The sequence below is a fragment of the Polypterus senegalus genome, chromosome 7 (assembly GCF_016835505.1).
Source record: "Polypterus senegalus isolate Bchr_013 chromosome 7, ASM1683550v1, whole genome shotgun sequence".
Classification (NCBI taxonomy): domain Eukaryota; kingdom Metazoa; phylum Chordata; class Cladistia; order Polypteriformes; family Polypteridae; genus Polypterus; species Polypterus senegalus.
The window spans coordinates 171800861-171821406 of record NC_053160.1 but is presented as its reverse complement, the minus strand read 5'-3'; positions in this window follow the sequence as shown (position 1 = coordinate 171821406).

Sequence of the window (20546 nt, the reverse complement as noted above, 5' to 3'; positions counted from 1 at the left end):
CTCCCTGTGTCTTACAGAATCGAATATAAAATCCTACTAATAACCTATAAAGCCTTAAACGACCTTGTGCCAAACCACATCAGTGACCTTCTCCATCACTATGTGCCTGTCCGCCCACTAAGGTCCTCTGATTCTGGCAATCTTGTTGTGCCCCACACTAATCTTCACTCCATGGGTGACAGGGCCTTCAGCTCTATAGCGCCCAGACTCTGGCATGACCTCCCGAAATTAATCAGATCACCTGACTCCATGAATTCTTTTAAAAAACAACTCAAAACTCATCTGTTCAGGAAGGCTTTTAGCTCTGCCTGACTTTACTCCCCTTCTTTCACTTTACCTCTCTGTCAAGATGCTCATGTAACCTGTATGTGTGTGTGTGCTAGACCATCATGTTGTCTGTTAGGATTTTTTCTCTGAATTTACTATCTTACTCTTCTTTATTTATTTATCTGGTTTATAGAATGCTATATACTGTATACCCTGCCGTTCTTTCTTAAACTCTGTTAAGTGCCTTGAGCATAGGAAAGGCGCTATATAAATATAATGTATTATTATTATTATTAAATTCAATATGGCAACAACACCTTGCTGCTAATGTACTCATATCTTGAAATACCATTTAAAAAACCCCACCAATAATAAATCCAAATTACCAAAACACCCAGTTTCAGATTGTAAACTGACTATGTATCACCCACTACAACGTCTTTGCTATGGGCCTTTCCCCTGATCCCTTCTGTATGTTTTGCACCTCTAAAGCTCCTTTAACGTTTCTCCACAATGAGCTGCCTTTTCATTTCTTAGTATTGGTCTCATGTCTGTACTGCCTATATACATTTCTTTTTCTCCTCATATTTATATCTTCTTGAACCATTCTTCCATCTCTCACCTTTCTTAAGCAAAACATCTTTTAATTTTTCATGTTGCCGACTTTTTATCTCTGAATCTGCCAAAATATTCTTTTTACTAACTATTGCTTCTTGACCTTTCTGATATGAGAAAATGAATGGCTCTGAAAAATCAAATATTAAGAACTGGTTCTCTGCAATATGTCATTTCAGGTGTAGACTGACCTTATTGTGTCTTCTAGGTTGCAGTCTCGCTGCACTCAAAGGTTACTCAAAGCTTCAGGTCCTGATCGCTCACGTTTTTGGATGGGTTTGACTGCCATTGGTGGGGTTTCATTTTGTTTTAGGTTTTCTTATTCATATCTTCTGTTTTCTCCTAGTATAGTTCTTCTTGTTTTTTAAATTGTCTTTGTAATATTGTTTGCTGGTAAATATTTTACTTTTCATCTCACAAAAATTATGTTCTACAGAAAGAGTCAGACAAATGGGCTTCTGTTCTGATTGTGAGGTTCAAATAACTGTGGTTAGCTAATAGTTAAGTTAACACCATTATCTCATCCATGTTCTTCTTTTTAAGCATTCAAGGTTTCCATCTTGAATAGACTATAGGAGTCAATACTTTGCTTCTAACTCTAAGCATTCTTTGTGTGAAGAACTGCTGCTTGGCTTCCATCTTAAATGCACTACAGATGAACTTCCACCATTGCTAGATAATGGAATGAAAATCGAAAAAACTGTTGAATATAAATCAATGAAAGTTATACTTAGACTATTTCATGCACTATCCTGACCGCAGCTGGAGTTATGTGTGCAGTTCTGGACACCATTCTACAAAAAAGACATACAGTAGCAGAACTTGAAGCTCTGCAGAGCAGATCAAGCAGATGCACGCTAGGAGTTAAGAACATGTCCTACTGTGGCCAACTCAAAGAAGTAAACCTGTTTAGTCTTGAGCAGAGAAGACTATGTGGGGACCTAGTTAAAATCTTTAAAATTCTCAAAGGCATCGATAAAGAAGATTGAGCAGAATTCGTTCACCTAAATTGCAAATCACATACTCAAGGACATCAGTGGAAATTTCAGGGAAGTGCATTTAAGACTGAAGCCAGAACAGACAAATTACCAAGACATGTAATTGAAGAAGCAACCTTGATAACCTTTAAGAAGAATCTGGATCAGATGTTAGCTAAACAAATGGGCATGATGGACTGAATGGTCTTCTCTCATTTGTCAAATGAAAAGAGATAAACAGTTTCCTGTCCAAATTAAATTAATTGAAGTGTGGTTATTCTTTTGTCATCTATACAAATATTACTTAACCTAAATCCAGCAATGACAGTACTAATATTTTCACATGTGAAAATAAAAATGAAAGAATCTTTATATTAGTCTGAGGAAGAAAAAAAAAGCAGAGTATATTGGAGCCCAAAAGGAATGCATTCTAAATGTAGACAATGCTGCTTTGTTCATTTAACAGTGTTAAGATTCATTTGAAATTGTGTTAAATGCTTTTTGGAAACGGTTGCAAAGCTATAAATTATTCCAGAATTATCAATAAGAGAATAAAGAAAACAGAATTTTCTCATTTAAATAATGCAATATAAGTTATCATATGAATAAAAGCCCAATGTTTGCATTTCATTTTGTATATTGCATTAGATTGGGAAAGCTCAGTGTGATCCTGCCAAGGACATTGTGTTATTGGGAGTCAGCATAAACTGCTTAGAGCCTCATTACCTCCTTAGGTTTCTTTGCTTTCTTACAGATACAGTCATTAATTATTTATTTATTTCTTTTCATTTGGTATATACCTATCAAAAGTATGTGTTTTATTTCCAAATGCAGTAATAAAAATGTCTTGCTGCTAGGATAAAAGAACAGAGGATTATTACAGCCATGACCTGTTATCTATACCTTGACTGTGTTACACATTTTCATTATTTTTTAAACCACACATTATTCAAAGTCAAAGATGGGACTAAGTCCTATATATTCAAGTCTCAAGTAAGCTTCAGGTCCTGATCTTCAAGTTTCAAGTCAAGTCATAAGTTTTAATGATTATATATGAGAAAGTCAGTCAAGTCATGGTTGAGAAGACTTCGGTAAAACTGTAACTGTAGTTAACTGATGTATACTAACATATAAGCTTAGAATAGACTTTCTTAGAGAAAATTGTTCTTGACAAGAAGTAATAGTGATTGGTATATCAATAAATGGTTTACTTTAAAGTAACTGGCATTTGTACTTTCAGTTTTTCACAGTTTCCTCCAACCAATGTCACATTACACAACTTTTTGTCGTGGGGCTTGTCAGATTTTCGGATCACAGCTGCTATCTTTTTGCTCCACTGTGTCAAATTACATGACTAAAAAACGTTGCCTATGTCACATTTACCAACTGCTCACTCCCTTTTTCTGACAACCAATAGCGTGGTGCTTTAGGAAGGGATAACATCGCTGGCGAGTTCAGCAGTAATATCTGCCTCTTTTTTTTCCATTTTGTTATGCTATGTAAAATACGAGGCATCAGACAGACGAGTTTAGACTCTATTTGTGAGATTCAAAACACACGTTACTTATTCCTTGACGCTACATTCAGGGCATTGTACTGCCAGCTGAGCTCTCATTGGTTCTAAATTCTCACACTCAAAAGAGCTCACCTCTTCAACCCAAAGAGAAAATGAAACCTGATTGATTTTATCGTAGCCAGTGGCAGACTAGCTGTCTCAGTTGTTAGGCCTATCACATTTGACAATCGACTTCATGGGAGCGTGACATCAGCTGCGTCTGATAGGTTAAAGTTTATGTAAATGAAGGCTATGACTAAGTAAAGTCATCTAATGTCACAAAGGACTTAAATAAAATACATTTTTTGAAAGGCACTGCCACATTTTAAAATAACTTATTCAGATAATTGTGCATATTTATAAATAAACAAAATATTTTAACAATCCCGCATCATTTACAATGCATTGCACTTGCAGAAAATTAAGTTTGACAGGATATGTTTGTGAGCAATGTGGCCTCATTGTCACCCCTCCATGACTAAACATCTGCTTGACAAGGTAACTGGATGCCAGCACTTCTTACAATGAGGAAGAGCCAGTATACTTACAGCCCATAATAGTAGAGTAGTGGTTCCTCTGAGATGGAGCACTGCACCTTTTACCTTTTTTGGTTTTTTTTTGTTTACTGTACTAACAGTCCTCACTTGGGTCCTGTTCTTCGTTTAAATAAGGAGTAGGCAGCATTTCTGTCTGCTCAACCCACACAGCTTGTTCCACAATCCTCTTTACTAAACAAAAGTATATAGAAATGCCAGGGGGTTAGTTACCCCCTGCTCGCTACGTGCCAGCCACTTTGTATCTCTGTCGCTTGTGTTGTGAAGAGGGGGGCTGAATGCACCCCAAGTAGATGCGGTCGCTCCTCCGAAACCCTCTCTTAAGCGGGGACACAATGGGAAACAAATACAGTTTTTTTTTTATCCCTCCTCTTTGCTTGATCAGCTGCTGGCTTGGTGCTGCTGCCATGCCGCGTGATCTGCATCTCATGTGGCGCTTCAAACATTTAAAATCCTGTACAGCAGCTGTCTTTGTCACCTACTCTTTGTCTTTTATTTCTGGCCCCTGGCATGGTTAAATCTCTTGGCACAAATTCTCGTCTCATGGGACGTGAGTCCTTGATATTTTTTAGTTTATAATTTAAAAACGGAATAACAATCTGAAAATCTAACAACATCACAATAAAGTTCGATAAATTCTGTAAAGAATGATGTCAAACATATATATGTAGGTTTTAAAATAAGCCTGATTTAAAGCTTGACAAAAAAGTCACATAAAATTGTTGCACAAAATATCATTGCACTTTTAGGCTTAAGATTTTATATATAGAGAGTATATTGAAGGTAGTTGTAAAAGAAAAAAAAGGTTTTAAATAAGGCAATACAGTTTAAGGCACAATGACAACAATATAATGAAATTCCAGCTTCAGATTTTAATTTTCCTGTTGTCATGGATGTGCATTTGAGGACCAACTTCCTGGCCCTGCCGAGGTAAGCAATACCACCCTTGAATGAGAGGGGGTGCTGATGCTATCATTATCTTCTCATTCCTTCTCTGCAGCCAATAAATATTGCCCAAGAGAGACGACTGACTCCACCCACCTCCCAAGAAACTCCATCTCTTCCAGACCCCAGAATATAAAGTCAACTTGTTCAGATGCTAAGCTGACTTCGCCAGAGGACAGAGCTCCTACTGCTAACCACTGTGTGTGCTCTTGAGATTTACTGTTTCTGTCAGAGCCATTACCAGCTGTCTTTTCAGTTTATAATTAAATGAGGGTGCCAGCGTGATACCCCAACCTTTCTTAGCTTCTCTGAATTTTCTGCCTGCCTGGTCACTTCTTACACTGTATACCTTTGACAGTGTTTAGCTTGCGTAATGGTTGTTTTGTATACCACTTTCTAACTGAAAGCCTGTGGGACATATTCAGCTTTAAGATCTTTTTAAAGTGGTCTGCTTCATCAATATTTAAACCATGTCACATATGGACCACAATGACAGTTCTGTCAAGGACCCCCTGCAAAGTGCATTTAATTAATAGATTTTATCTATAAATACTGCATTGCTTTACATTTATACCTGCTATTAAAATGTATTTCCAGTGTCTGCATCATGTCCTTATTGAGATCAGATGGACTCCTCACATATGCACAGAAACTCAGAGTTTAGTGGATCTGAGCAACACAGTGCAACAGTGGGAACAGGCTGTTCGTAATGACTGCAGAAGACAAGTTGAAAAAAAGGTGAGATACATCACTCCCATAATGAATTTTATCATAATTCCAAACATTACAGTCTCATGAAGGAGATGATAGCTCAACTTCACATATCCTGGTATCGTCTCTGTGCTCTTTTTAAAGCTGCGCAGGTGACAGTGCTGGCCACACTTCTGTGGCTTATCTGACTCCTACCACAGCACAACATGATTCTTTTCTCTTTTCTGCAGGCTTGATTGTAGCATGTGGAGAGAAAATGCATTTACATTTTTTCCAATGAAATATACATCTGCATCAACTAATTCTACATTTAAATTTTTTTTTTATTTGATTTGCAAAAAAAAATGTAATTTTAATTTAAAAAGTAATACTTAAGTGGAGAGAGGCTATGTTCGCACTATTATGGTTTTATTGAAATATGCAGACATTGCTCTTTGTTTTCACCTTTTACCCTCCCAATGTCTTTAACAACCGAAAATTGAGACTTTTGAAAATATTGGTCGGTCTCACAATGGGAACTGCTGAAGACTTACCGTATATACTCGTGTATAAGACGGGTCTTGAAACTCAAAAAACCGATCATAAAATCAGACCCTGACTTATACGCCCGTTCAAAAATCTTCTTGCTTCCTCCAATCTCGCACCAGTTTCTCAGACACATAGAATTCTGTTGCAGCAGCACAGTTACCAATTTCTTTTGCCACTTCAACAACATTTAATTTAAAACCAGTTTCATATTTTCTTCTGATTAAACACTCCATTGTAGATGAAGGATGCTTTTACGATAAAGGAGTATGAGGGTGTGAGATACAAAAAACACAAAACAGTGAAATCATCGCTTCGGAATAGTTTGAGTATTAACGTGTGGTCACGTAGGCACAATGCATAAAAATAAAAGGCAGCGTGCTCCGTGGTTACTCTCTTAGGTGGTTGTTAGCTTATCATAATCTCTTGGACCAATAGTGTAAGTTTTCCGCATTCGACTCATACGACCGACATTATAAAATAGTGGAAATTATATGGTAAAATCTGTGGGAGAACTTAAATGCAAGTATATACGGTCGACTTTTAAAAACACAAACTCTAATCGCATTCTGATTTGCTTGCCCTTTCCTGATAGAATCCTGCTCATTACAACATCTTATTACCTGACTGGTCACCATTCACGGAAGAACATAATATTTCTACATAGAGGACATAGAAGGGTTTCTTTTCATGACGCATGTTGTGTTGCTTACTTGTATGTACCTAAATTTTGTTTTATCCACTTTGAACTCTGCATAAATGTACAAAAGTAAGTCATTTAGTAGTTGGTACAATTCTGTAGTAAAACCCCTGGTCAGCAGCATTATCATCCCTTCAAGGATTTTCCTGATGATGCACATATGGCCAATGTAGGCAAATGTCTATGTCATATGCATTTTTGATTGTTTTAATGTGGATGGATATACATTCGTAAACAATATAAAAACACTACTGTGGTTGGAAATTGTTTTTGATTATAAACACTGTGGACACAGCCTGAGCATAGAGCATGTTTTCCTGTTATTAAAAATATGAAATAGTCTGTAGTTTGGTATCCCTAAAAAATACTTGTTTTATGTCATGATTAAGAAAATTGCACACTAGTAAACATTACTTTTATTATATAAAAACAGTAGCTGATTACCCAGTGGCTTCGCTCACTGAGTGCAAGGGAAAAAAATAAAATGTAATATTTATAAAATAAGTTATTACGTAGTAAAACATTTTGATAAAAGAATCTGAAGAACATATAAGAAGCGTATAAATTATTAAACAGTAAAACATTTCCATAAGAGAATTTGAACGATATATAAGAAGTGTATAAATTATTAAACAGTAAAACATTAACATTTAAGAAGTAAAGATACATTGAATACTACTACAGTGGTTTTGGGTAAACTACCTGCTTGACAACCTTGCACTACGTGTCTATGATTTAAGAGAAAAAATATTCTGAGAAATGTGGACGCTGCCCTTCCGTGCCTAACGGGCAAAAAGTTCAAACAATTCCCAAGTCCCATACTTCACATGAAGAGGTCGGTACATCTTCTTGGATGTAAACCCTCCATCTTCTTAAAAAAATTCATCACAAAAGCAACCTTTAATGTTGAGGGGTTTTAGTGAGCAGAACTCACCTTAAGGGACAGTAAGTAGTCGTGCAACACAATTTACAAAGAGAGTCTTGCATCGATGCTGCCGATTACACTCATTCACAAAGATTTCCACTGTCCAAGGAGCTGACAGGGCACTTGAAGTGTCACAAATAGTGCGAGAAGAGAGGACGCTGCTCACAACGGCAAAGCTGTTGACCCGGTGGAGCAGCCCGACATTCCGCGCCTCCCAGCGTCCACTTTGTTGTCACGACCCCTCGCGGCTGAAGGCGGTCTCATCTTCACATTGTTTACAGCTCGGTGCAGTTAAAAAGTAGAAAAACTCAAAGCTGTTTTCTTCATCTCTTCTACTATCGAGTAAAATAAAGTTACAATGTGGCAGTTTCCGCGACAGTCACGTGGACGAATAAATAAAAAAAATCTGTCAGAACGCACCTGGTGGCGAACGGCTCAGCGCTGGAGTCCAGAGAGGAGGGCTGGGAGAGGGCGACGCGGGGCGCACTTCTATGGTATAGATCGGCGTGTTTGTGTTTACTTCTTTTCAATATCAGTAAAATAACTGTCACACAAATCATAACAATTCGTAAAGACAATATAAAAATGGCGTCCACAAACAAAGTGATTAGTTCCTGTATTATAATATGTTCTGCGATCATACATAATTTCCGTTTCGCGTGGTCATATGCAATTTCCGTTTCAAACGCGAAAAAAATTTTATATATATAGATTCAAGTTATGGACTATTAATTTTGCATTATTCTTTAAAAAACACAGGCCATGAACAAGCACTAGCAGGAAATATGTTTTTGTTAATAAATGTAAGCTGCAAAACAAGCAGCTTTGTCAAGACTGAAGCAAAAGTGAAAGACGGTAGGTATCCGAACCTGTGTAGGGGGTCCTCATATTTTCTTATGATAAGCTGGAGTGCCTTGGAGTTGCAAAAGGTTCAGAACCTCCGCTACAAGGCATAATGACAGTAAAAGGAACTGAACTGAGTTTAACCTTTTTAACAGCTACTCAAGGCATAAACTGCTGCATGACCACAGATATTATAATTCCTCATTTTTCTTCATCTGATTTTTAAGCAACAGCAAAACTAGAATATTTTACAATTTATTTTTAGTTACTTTGTGACTCTACTTTAATGCCACACTATAATCAGTTAATGGCATGGTAAATCAAGATAGTTTATTACATTGTGCCATTTATTTTCAGCACATATGCTTAGTTCAAGTGAGTTCTGGTCTTTCCAGCAATGACTTCAAACAAATTTATCACTGTGTATGTCATGGAGTTTGCTAAAATAATTTGATATTGAACATAAAAATGATGATAGTGCTTGTAATGAATCAGAAAACTGGGTAATCAATAGTATTATTATACTGGCTGGAGTCAAGTATGCATTCCAAGAATTTGTTTTACTGAAAAACTGAAATGGTGAACTGAAAATCTGTCTTGCAAAAAATATCCATGTTAAAAAGGAAAAAAAAATAAACAAACAGATAATGGATTAGCCATGAGAACAGTATAATGCAACTCTGAAAACCTCAAATGCTGACCCCCTGACAAGAATTTCTTCTTGTGCATCCTTAGAGCTTTTAATGGCTAAAAATAACGACATTAGTGAAATGAAATGATGTTGTACCATAGAGAGGCAAAAGGAATAATAAGAAAAGAAGGAAAGTAATATCCAGTGAGGCTTAACATGTTTTTTTTCTAATTCAAATATGTAAATAGAAAGAAGAGAGAATGAGATTAAAAAATCCAAGCTTTTTGTTATATTTTCTATGCAGTTGTTCACTAGTTTTTATGATCTCCTGGACAAAAGCTCAACAGGCTTTCCAGTCTATGACTGTTTCTTTCAGTTCTTGAAATTAAATTCAACTAATTTCCATAATGCTACTGTATACAATTTATATTTTCTCTCATTGCATTACACTCTTTCAAGCTGTGGTACTTTCTGCAATGAATCTTCTTTTCTCATATTGTAACTACACTGAATTATGCCTTCTTGAGTCTGTGATTTGGCAACCTATCAATTGGCACTATCACTCCATTAAGTCTCAGCTTTTAAATCAAGGCTGAAGACTCACGACTTAAGTCTGGCATACCTGATTAGAGCTGCTGAATGGCTGTGCAGATTGCATCTCTGTTTGTTAGACATTTACACAAAAATATAAGTAATACAATAATAGACTTTAGTCTAGCATACCATGACTAGAGCTGCTGATTAGTCACAGAAATTGCACCTCTGTTTGTTAGACAATAATATAAGTAATACAATAATGGACTTTGGTCGACCATAATCTGATTAGAGTTGTTGATTAGTTGTGAATTTCATCTGTTAGTTATTTATACAATAATATAAATAAAACAATAATTATAAACTGTTACTAACCCTCCTCTATTTTACTTCTCTGATTAGAGCTTGTTATGGCACTTGGTGCCACTGCTCTTCTGCCAAGCTGTTCTCAAGCCCATGGAAAAGTCATTTGAAAAACTGTGAGTCTTGGAATGGTCCGATGAAAAGATTCTGTTATCATATTGAATGGTCAGCAGACTCTACCGTAGAATACTCAGGAGATGGTGGGTGGCCAGTTCACCGAGGTCTAGAAGATTGTGAGTCTGACTTTGTTGTTGTCTTTTTCTCTTACAATTGACTGTGGAACCACCCAGAGGTTTATTTTCTCCAAGGATGCTTCTGAGTGAAGTTTCTGTTTTCCTGTCTTCCTTTGTCAACTAACAATAGTTCCAGTAATTAGTTAATAGACAGATATTGTTGGTTTCCATATATGTTGAACATTTTCAAACTAATTTGTTTTTCTATTTGTTCAAACAAATATGTGTATTTATGTATAATAATTCTGTATTTAGTAATTTGTAAAATTTGTACTTGCATGTTACAGCTCTCTGCACCCAGTGAAGAGTGCTAAACAAAAATAAACTAAATTATATTGAATTTGTACTTTTTTAGGCTCTTCAGAGTTCTTGTAATTTGTTCTATTTATCTTGCTATTTTAAGATGTACAGTAGATTCAGAAATTATTTAGATCCTTTCACTTTATGCACACTTTATTGTGTTGTAAATTTAATTTAAAATGGATACAATGCCTATCAATCTACACTCGGTAATTTATAATGAATCATGTTTTCAAAAAATAAAAAAACTCATTTACATACAGTATGTGTTCAGACTGTTTTTGTTGCACTCCTCTGTGTGGTCAGGTGCATCTTGTTTGCTTTTATTCTACTTGAGATCTTTCTAGAACTTGATTGGAGTTCAACTATGGCAAACTGAATTGATTGGTCATCGTTTAGAAAGGCACACTTCTGTGTATATAAGGTCCTACAATTCACACTTCATATTAGGACGAAATCCAAGCCATGGAGACAGAGGAACTCTCTGTAGACATCTGTGATCAAATTGTGGTGAGGCATAGATCAGGACAAGGGGATAAAACAGTCTGGTTTTCGTCCCCTCCTCAGTACAGAAACGGCACTTATAAAAATTACTAATGACCTCCTTATTGCAGCTGATTCTGGTTTAATTCCTATTTTCATCCTTCTTGATTTGAGTGCAGCCTTTGACACTATTTGTCACACTACTCTTCTCAATAGATTATCTTCGATTGGCATTACCCACACACCACTAGATTAGTTCAGATCCTACCTCTCAGGCTGCACTCAGTTTGTTCAGCTTAAAACCTTTACATCCCAACCCACCACTGTTACTTCAGATGGGCTCTGTCCTGGGGCCCCTCCTTTTCATTATTTACCTCCTTCCCCTTGGCAATATCTTTCATCAATATAACATTAGCTTCCACTGCTATGCTGATGGCACCCAGGAAGCTACTGCTTCCTTTCCACGCTCCTCCCTTACTGATTGCATAGCAGAAATCAAATCCTGGTTTTCTTCAAACTTTCTTAAATTCCATAGTGACAAATCTGAGATTCTCCTCATTGGTACAAAATCAACATTATCCAAAACTGATCATTTTCATTTGTCATTGATAATTCCTCTGTCTCCCCTTCCCCACAGGTTAAGAGTCTCGGTGTCACCCTTGACAGTACTTTATCCTTTCAGTCCCACATCAATAACATCTCCCAGTCTGCATATTTCCACTTGCGTAACATTAATCGTATTCACCCCTCCCTCACTCCCCACACCACTGCTATCCTTGTTCATAGCCTTGTCACTTCTCGTCTGGATTATTGCAGTTCCCTTTTCTTTGGTCTTTCTCACAAATCTCTTTATAAGCTTAAACTGGTCCAGAATTCAGCTGCCCACATCATTACTAGAACCCCCTCTATTCATCATATCACTGCCGTTTTGCAGCAGCTTCAATGGCTTCCAGTTTAGTTCTGAATTCAATTCAAAATTCTCCTACTAATCTTTAAGACTATCCACAACCTTGCCCCTCCATATCTGCCCAACCTGCTCCAAGTTGCCATTCCCTCCCGTACCCTCAGATCCTCTTTCTCCATCCACTTGACTGTCCCCTTCGTCCGTCTTACCACTACCAGCTTTGGAACTCACTACCACCTTAGCTTAGAAATATTGACTCATTTTCACTTTTCAAATCTAAACTTAAAACTCATTTGTTTAAGACTGCTTTTTGTCTTTGATTAAAATTGATCTGTCTGATTTTAACTTCTGTATTTTACTTTTGTTTATAATCTGTGTTTTGTCTATTGTTCGGTGTCCTTGAGTGTTTAGAAAGGCGCCAACAAATAAATACAATGTATTATTATTATTCAAACCATTTGCAAAGTTTTGAGTGTTCCCGGTAGCACAATAGCATCAATAATTGTGGAATGCAGGAAGTCTGAGGCTTCCAAGACTCTTCCTATAGTTGGCCATCTCGCGCAAACTGGCTAAGCAGTCAAGGCCTTGGTCAAGGAGATGCCCAGTGGTCATTCTAACATAGCTTCAGAAATGCTGTTCTGGAATGGAACAACCTGCTAAAAGGACAATGTTCAAAAAAGCACTCCATTGACCAGGGGCCTCATGCATAACGCCATGCATTGAACTCCGACTAAACATGGTGTACGGACAAAAGTGGAAATGTATGTACACACAAAAAAACGGTTGCATAAAACCATGCGTAAGCACACACTTCAGCTCCATAAAACCTGGTCACTGTGAAAAGTAACACACGTGTATGCACCTGCTGTCCCACCCTGGCTCCTCCCAGAATTTTGCATATTTTAATATGCAAATCAATATCACCTTCAAATATCACATTCTCTATTCAGTGTTTTGTTAAAATACAATGGCAAAAGTATGTGAAAAAAAGAATTTCCGCGAATGTGAAGTGGAGGCAAGGAAAAATGCACTATTTGTTGGTTTAAGCAGTGGTATAAACAACAAAGTTGATTGAGTGATACAGAGTGGCAGAGACACTCAAAAGTTCAAGTTCAGAAAGTCACACAGTGCCCGAAATGAAAAAGAAGTGGTTAGATTTCAAAGTCGCCATGAAAAGGCAAGTCATAGCCCACCATTCGAGTATCATACTGAAGTGTATTAGGGTACAGAGAAAAGAAAAACATAGGGAAACAATGAAGAAAAAAAGGTCAAAATGTCTACTTTAATCTCGAAATTTCCACTTTATTCTCATAGTTTATTTTGTCATTAATGTGTGAATTTCCCCTTGGGATTAATAAAGTATCTATCTATCTATCTATCTAAAGTAGAACATCGTAAACTTAATCTTAAAGCCAATGTTAAAATTTCTAGAGTTTCTCAGATCCTATCGTAACTAAAGGTTACACGTTAAATGCTTCCTATTGTAAGTGTTCTTCTATGAGCGTGAATCACTACGTGCTTCTTAAACAGGCTTTCTCTTATACCGACAGGACACATAATATATTACATTCATGATATTACAGCTCTCGGAACAATTTAAATACTAACATGTGTACTTGATATCATTTTTATGATAAAATGAATTAAAGTATGCATTAAACATGGGGGCACAGTGGTGTAGTGGTAGCGAGGGATTGTTCCTGCCTTCCGCAAGAAATAATTTAATGCAGCAGTACTGTCTCTTTCAAATGTACCAACCCCCAATTCCTGTCCTTCCATTTCTTTCTCAACGTAACCAATCACCACACAATAACTTCTTTCCAACAAGCTTGTGACAATAAGCTCGTCAAACCATCTGTAAGTTTAGAACGCCAATTCTTTATAATGTTTTAGGAGCATTGAAATATCTTCAAAGTACATGTTTAATTATTCCATCCATCTACCCATCCTTCCAGTCCCAGCAAGCATACAGCACGAGTTAGGACCAATCCCTGGACGGGTCGCCAGCTTATTGGTACTGCTGCATGTTTAATTATCAACAGTATATATTATTTAAAAAGTTATTTAGAAAGTTTAAAAAATTTCTGCATAATGTAATATATATAATGAATTTCATCTTAAAAAAAATATCCAGAGCTCCAAGAAGATAATTCTTGGAAATCTAAATCGACTTAGAAGCCAATTGTCATTATCTGTAAATATGCACTCTCTTCAATTGAATTGAATTCCTTTATTGTTATTGTATGGTACAATAAGATTTAGTATGCAAATCCTCCATTAACTTATTTTCCTATAAAATGATAAAATAATAATCTATACTAGTAAAAGGCAAAGCGCTCACTGACTCACTCATCACTAATTTTCCAACTTCCCGTGTAGGTTGAAGGCTGAAATTTGGTAGACTCATTCCTTACAGCTTACTTACAAAAGTTAAGTAGGTTTCATTTCGAAATTCTACGTGTAACAGTCATAACTGAATCCTACTTATGTACATATATACGGCCATAGCCTGCAGCTCGGTCGCCTTGTGAGGCAGAGTTGTGTCCCCATCACCATGCCTCCCACATAGTTGGCTGCCTGCCTATATTGCGTCTCCCATCCCCACGCCTCCCACATAATTGACTGCCTGCCCATATAAGGCCATCCGTCAGCAGCAATCCAATAGACATGCTGCCGCTAAATATTCGCAGGCAAATCAAAAAGTTAATACCGGGAATTCCTGTTAAACATCTTAGATTCACGAGTAGCGATTTGGGTGGTGAGATGTCTATCAAGGTGATCACTGTAATATTTATATGTCATTGAAATGTATTATTATCAGGCATGGTTTAGGCACCTATGTCATCAGGCAGGCACCGGAAAAAGGGACCTCAAGGTTACTATTGTGGAAGTTAATTCAGAGCATGGATGCCGTGAATGTAAGAGCTGTAATAAATAAAGTTCCCCTGCATACTTTAAAAGAAAGTCTCACCATCATTTCATTTTTCACAATTTGTGAAAACAAGACATGGTGTCAGAATAGAGGACAGTCATGGATTTTGTTGGAGTTCCCTCACCACAAATTGACAAGTTCCGACAGCACGTGGAGCTGATGTTTTCTGGCCTGCTAAAATGCAAAGACGAGAGTGAGAAATGCAGCAACCTGCTCCTGTGGACTGGGGAAAAAGGAAGAGACATTTTTAACACCTGGACTCTCACCCAAGAGGAAGCCAAGGTACTGAAAACTTATTATGACCGTTTTGAGGCGTTTGTCATGCCTAAGACGAATACGATATTCGTGAGATACAAGTTTAATGAGAAGATGGAGGGTATAAATGAGACTTTTGATCACTTTGTAACGGAGTTAAAATTGCTGGTGAAGGACTGTGCTTTTGCAAACGAAGATGAGATGGTCAGGAATAGAATAGTTTTTGGCACAAACTCAGCGAAAGTGTGACAGAAACATTTAAGTACCGGGTCTGAGCTAACATTAAATAAAGCGGTGGACATCGCAAGATCACACGAGATAGCACAAGCACAGCTGAGAACCTTCGATGCATGTACTCCAAGTGGCTCACGTGAACTGACTGTGAATACAGTACGTAGACAACAAGCAAGAGCTCCAAAAAAGGCATTGCACAATTGAGAAGGCAGCAAAAGAATATGAAGCAAGTGACGCATACAAGCATATTCATAAGTGCAGCTACTGCGGAAATAAAGCACACGGTGGAAAAAGTCAATGTCTAGCTAAAGGAAGACTTTGCTAAAGTTTGCAGGACTGGGAAAGGTAAACCCGTGCATGCAGTGTGTGATGTCTCAGATAAAGAGGAAGACGAGCTGTTTATTGATGCAGTAAGAAAGGAACAACCCTCTGAAGCTGAACAAGCCTTTGTAGACATATCAATAGGAAAGCAAAGGTGTAAAGCTTACGTTTAAATTAAGTTCATAGACACGCTGCTGGGAAATCCACAACTTGATACCGGGAATGCCTGTTAAACATCTTAGATTCATGTGTATCGCTTTGGGTAGTGAACATTTTGATGAATGAAACCTGTTATCTTTACAACGGTTGACAAACACAATGTAACTTGAACACAACACATCCTCCAAATACGAACCTGATTGAAAGAACTAATGATAATCAAATCCTTGATGACAGCAACACTCATAACAGTCACAAAACAATTACATTGACAATCATGTTTCGTTATTTTTAAAATGTTTCCTTTTCTTTTTCATAACTTCTTTAACACACTACTTCTCGGCTGTGAAGCGTGGGTATTTTGCTAGTAATACAATAAAAAACAATGAAAGATGTACAATATGAAAGCATAAGTACAATACACATCTAGTGCAAATGGTTCATAAAGTGGCTCAGGTTGTGCAATATTACAACTGTAGTGCAAGTATACAGTGAGATAAATGTAGCAGTTCTACCAGGAGCATTCGATGGACTGATTGATTGTGTTTAAAGCTCTTAGGATGAAACTGTTTCTGAACCTCGAGGTCCCTACAGGAAAGGATCTGAAGCGTTTGCCAAAGGGAGAAGTTCAGATTGGTTCCACACTCAGTGGTGAACTGAGAGTAACAATGCTAAAGCAGCCATGCTTATTTGGAATAATTTGGCCATTCCGTGGACCATTATGTTGTTACAGGTTGATTACAATCAGATGTTTAAATGATATGCGGTTAATTTCAGTGTATTTGATAAAGCTGTGTCAGGGATGTGAATCTAAAAAATAAAGGGAAACCACACAGGAACAGTAGCACTACTTTGATGCTAGGTGCTGCCAGTTTGCGAAACCGAGCAGAAAATGTGCTTAACGCAAGGGGGGCAGTGCCGATGTGAGACTGTGAGAAAGTGCATGGCTTTATGCCAACTTTAGTTTTTATACATCACGATGTGAGCAATGTTCAAATTGCTGCCAAAGGGGCTGCTACAAAGTACTTAGTACTTAGGCTTTGAATACTTGTATAAATGAGACATTTCAATTTTAAATTTTAATAAATTCACAGACCTTTATGAAAGCATGTTTGCTCTCTGTCATTATGGGTTATTAAGTGTAGATTGATGGTTAGTAATGGCAAATTTATCAAGTTCAAATAAGATCTACAACACAATAACTTGCAGAAAGTGAAGGGGTCTGAATACATTCTGAATCCATTGTATGTATTTCTTGATTGTGGTTATAATACTTAACCTAAAGGGAATAAACAACAAGTAAAAACTGGAGGAGAGTTGTGATAGGAACATGAACAAGTGAAGATTTGATGTAGTGGCTAACATTCCCAAAGGTTATAACTGGGGTCAGCTATTTGATATGGGGGAACACGACTTGGACTTGTCAGCTAAGGATGAGTTAAGACATGTGAAACTTGTCAAAATCAATACTTGAACCTTTTATAAGATTAGAATTGCCCATAATTTTAGAATTTTTTTTTTTGTGAACTTCAAATGATCATTCTTTCATTCGAAACAAGAATAAAAGATTATTCATTTGAAAAAATGTTATGGTAGCTTCAGCACAACTAGCATAATAGACTTGAGCTTGGTACTTACAGTATGTGAAACACTTCTCTCACTGCTGTGTAATGTTTCCTGCATTGAAAGAAGTTTCATATTTGAATGTCAAAAGGATGAGCCGATTTAACAGAATTTAGATTTGAATTTTTCTTTTCTAGGTATTACACAAAGTAAAAGTACCCTGTCATTATTTCATACTTAGGATCCAGATCTCATCTTGACTTAAAAGTAAGTACATTTATATTGTTTAATGTTTGAATGAAAATATTTACATTATTAATGTCTACTCATTATTTATCAATGCATTTATTTCCAGTAGCTTAGCAATCCAAATAGTATTGAGATGGACATTATTCAAACCCTGGGGCCCACTCAGACAGGACTAACTTAAAGTCACAAATTAATAGAATCAAACAGGAGTCAGAAATCAAAAAAGCACCAATATAAAATAAATTCTACATAAATGGTTACTAGTTCAGGATCCCTACTGTCGAGCAGTGATTAAGCAGTCTACTACTACCTGCATAAACATGCACATTTTACACTTCCCCTTCTAAAATTTTTAGCATTAAATTAAATCATTTTTATATGAAAATGTGAATGGATTTCAGCCAAGTCACACTCAATAAGTTTTACTTTGATCAACGGTCTTGGTCAATTTAACACCCATCGATAACTGTAGATTTACTTCAGACATTCTGAATGAGTCATTAGAGAGCTTATTGGAGTTTCACAAGATTTTGATGGGTCAGCCACAAAGAAGGACATCTCAACTTCAGTCGCATTTTTAGCTCACTGATGTAAGCATAAAAATACAATCTGTGGTGATTCCTGTAAGAACCACAAAATGTATGACTGGCTATCAAAGTAGGATCAGTGTAAATTAAATTTAATAAGCAGGAAGAAAGGTTTCTTAATTTTCTAGGATGCAGAAATTCTGCCAGCATTACTGATTAAATCTTCTAAAAGAGGCAGGAGTTTGTTGGACAAAATGAGTCATGACTTATGAGTAACAGAGTTTAAATTCTAAATGCAATGTTTATTTATATATCTAATTCTCTATCTGCAGTGGATTTAGAAAGTATTCAGAGCCCTTCTCTTTCTCCCCACTTTAGTGTGTTGTTGATACAATTATAAATGGATACATTTGCCACTTTTTAATTAATTCATTTATTGCTATTAGAATTGAATACTGTAATACATTATTCACTGTCTGTTCAAACTGTTCTTTATGCAGCTTTCAGTTATTTCAAAATGCTGCTATAGTACAGTAGTTGTTATAAGAACTAAAATTGTCAACCATATTACTCTTGCCCATAAATCATTACACTGGCTCCCAGTTTGTCATGATCAGGTTTAATTTTTGTGACATATTTTTCCATTAACAGCAGCATTTTGAAGTTTTGCTATCTCTGAGAATGTTGGGTTCATTGTTAGAGTCATGTTCCAGATTTCTAGGGTTGTGACCTTAGGTTTACCAGCACTTGTAGGTCAACTTGTAACTCATTTCCTTATCCGATCTGCGGATGCGATACCTTAGAAAGGAAAGCTCTCATTGCTATTCTTTTCTTTTTTGGTTTTGATATCTTGACTTGTTTTTGACTTCAATTCTTGCCTTTCATCCGGTCTCCCTCTTTGCCTCTGTAACAATTTACCTGTCTCTATCTATAAAAGAACTGATACTAAAGCATACCTGCTTTATGAACACAGACACGGAAAGTCTTTCTCCTGTGGGACAACTGGGATCTTTTCCTAAATAAGGTGTGGCATTGCACATGTACTTTGTCTCCAAATCTGCTGCAATCCAAAACTTTATGCCAAATTTGTCAGGCTTGGTCACGATGTATTGTAAGAAAGGACAACGGAATTTGGTTGGAAACAGTTGCTCATCAACTGTAATGTGTTGCCCTGGGTTGTAACTCAGAACACAGTTCTCAACAAAATGTTGCCAGAATCCGAAATTGCAGTAAATCTGTTGTTTTTCACACGTTCTGCACGGGTGTCTTTGTTGTCTAAGCATTTATCTCCATTCTTTTAACAAGAGCAGCGATGACTACAGTTGGTGCTGTGGCTGATGCCTGGTCAGAACTATTTGTTGTAGCAGCAATCAAAGATACAGTGCCCCATCACCGCTATCAGACTCTCATGCGGCATTTGTGCTTTGACAACAAAGACTGAAGACTTAAATGCCAGCTTAAGTGAAAAATTAAGAAAAACATACGAAGTAATTGCAACACAAAAGCTGACTTAATCAGTTTTAATGTGAAAAGATGTTGACGATAGAAGAGAAGAAGCGGGCCGCTACGTTGGAGAAAACAAGAGCCGCTCAGGACACAGCAAGTGCATCAACCTCTGAGCAAATGAATGCTAAATGTACAGAGAAAGAGTATGGAAACTAGGAATGCTCAAGTTAAGTGTATTCACTCACATTATCGTGCAGTACGCCGTTACTGGATATATAATACAAACTGCGTGTGGTCTTCAGAACAAAAAACAACCCAAAGATTCCCTAGCAGTTTTACTACATTCATGAACTTGGAGAGGCGTCAGCTGACTCTTAAGAATGACCCAGTCCAGAGGATGTGGACCCACCTTGTGCTTGCTGCCCCACTGGCTTTTGTAAGAAGACACTGGTGATACTATACCTTAGCCGTATTACTGGCATATAAGTCCTATTAATCTTTTGTCTCAAGAAAATACCTCCAGATAGACAATGATTTTAGGGAAAACTTCAAGCCTTGCCATCCATTGCTCAGGTGTTTCATTTGTACATTGTTGAGCTGCAGCAATTGCTTCATTTTGACGTTGTGTCTCTTCATCTGTGTCGTTGTTGCGTGGCAGCATTTGTTGCACACGGTTCTCTCGTAGTGAGAAGTGAGGTGGATGCAAGCGCCAAAGAAATGTAAAAGTGTATGCCTGCATCATTTAATGGCAGTGGTTAAGCAAGAGCAGAGTGGACTGCTCCATACACACACACA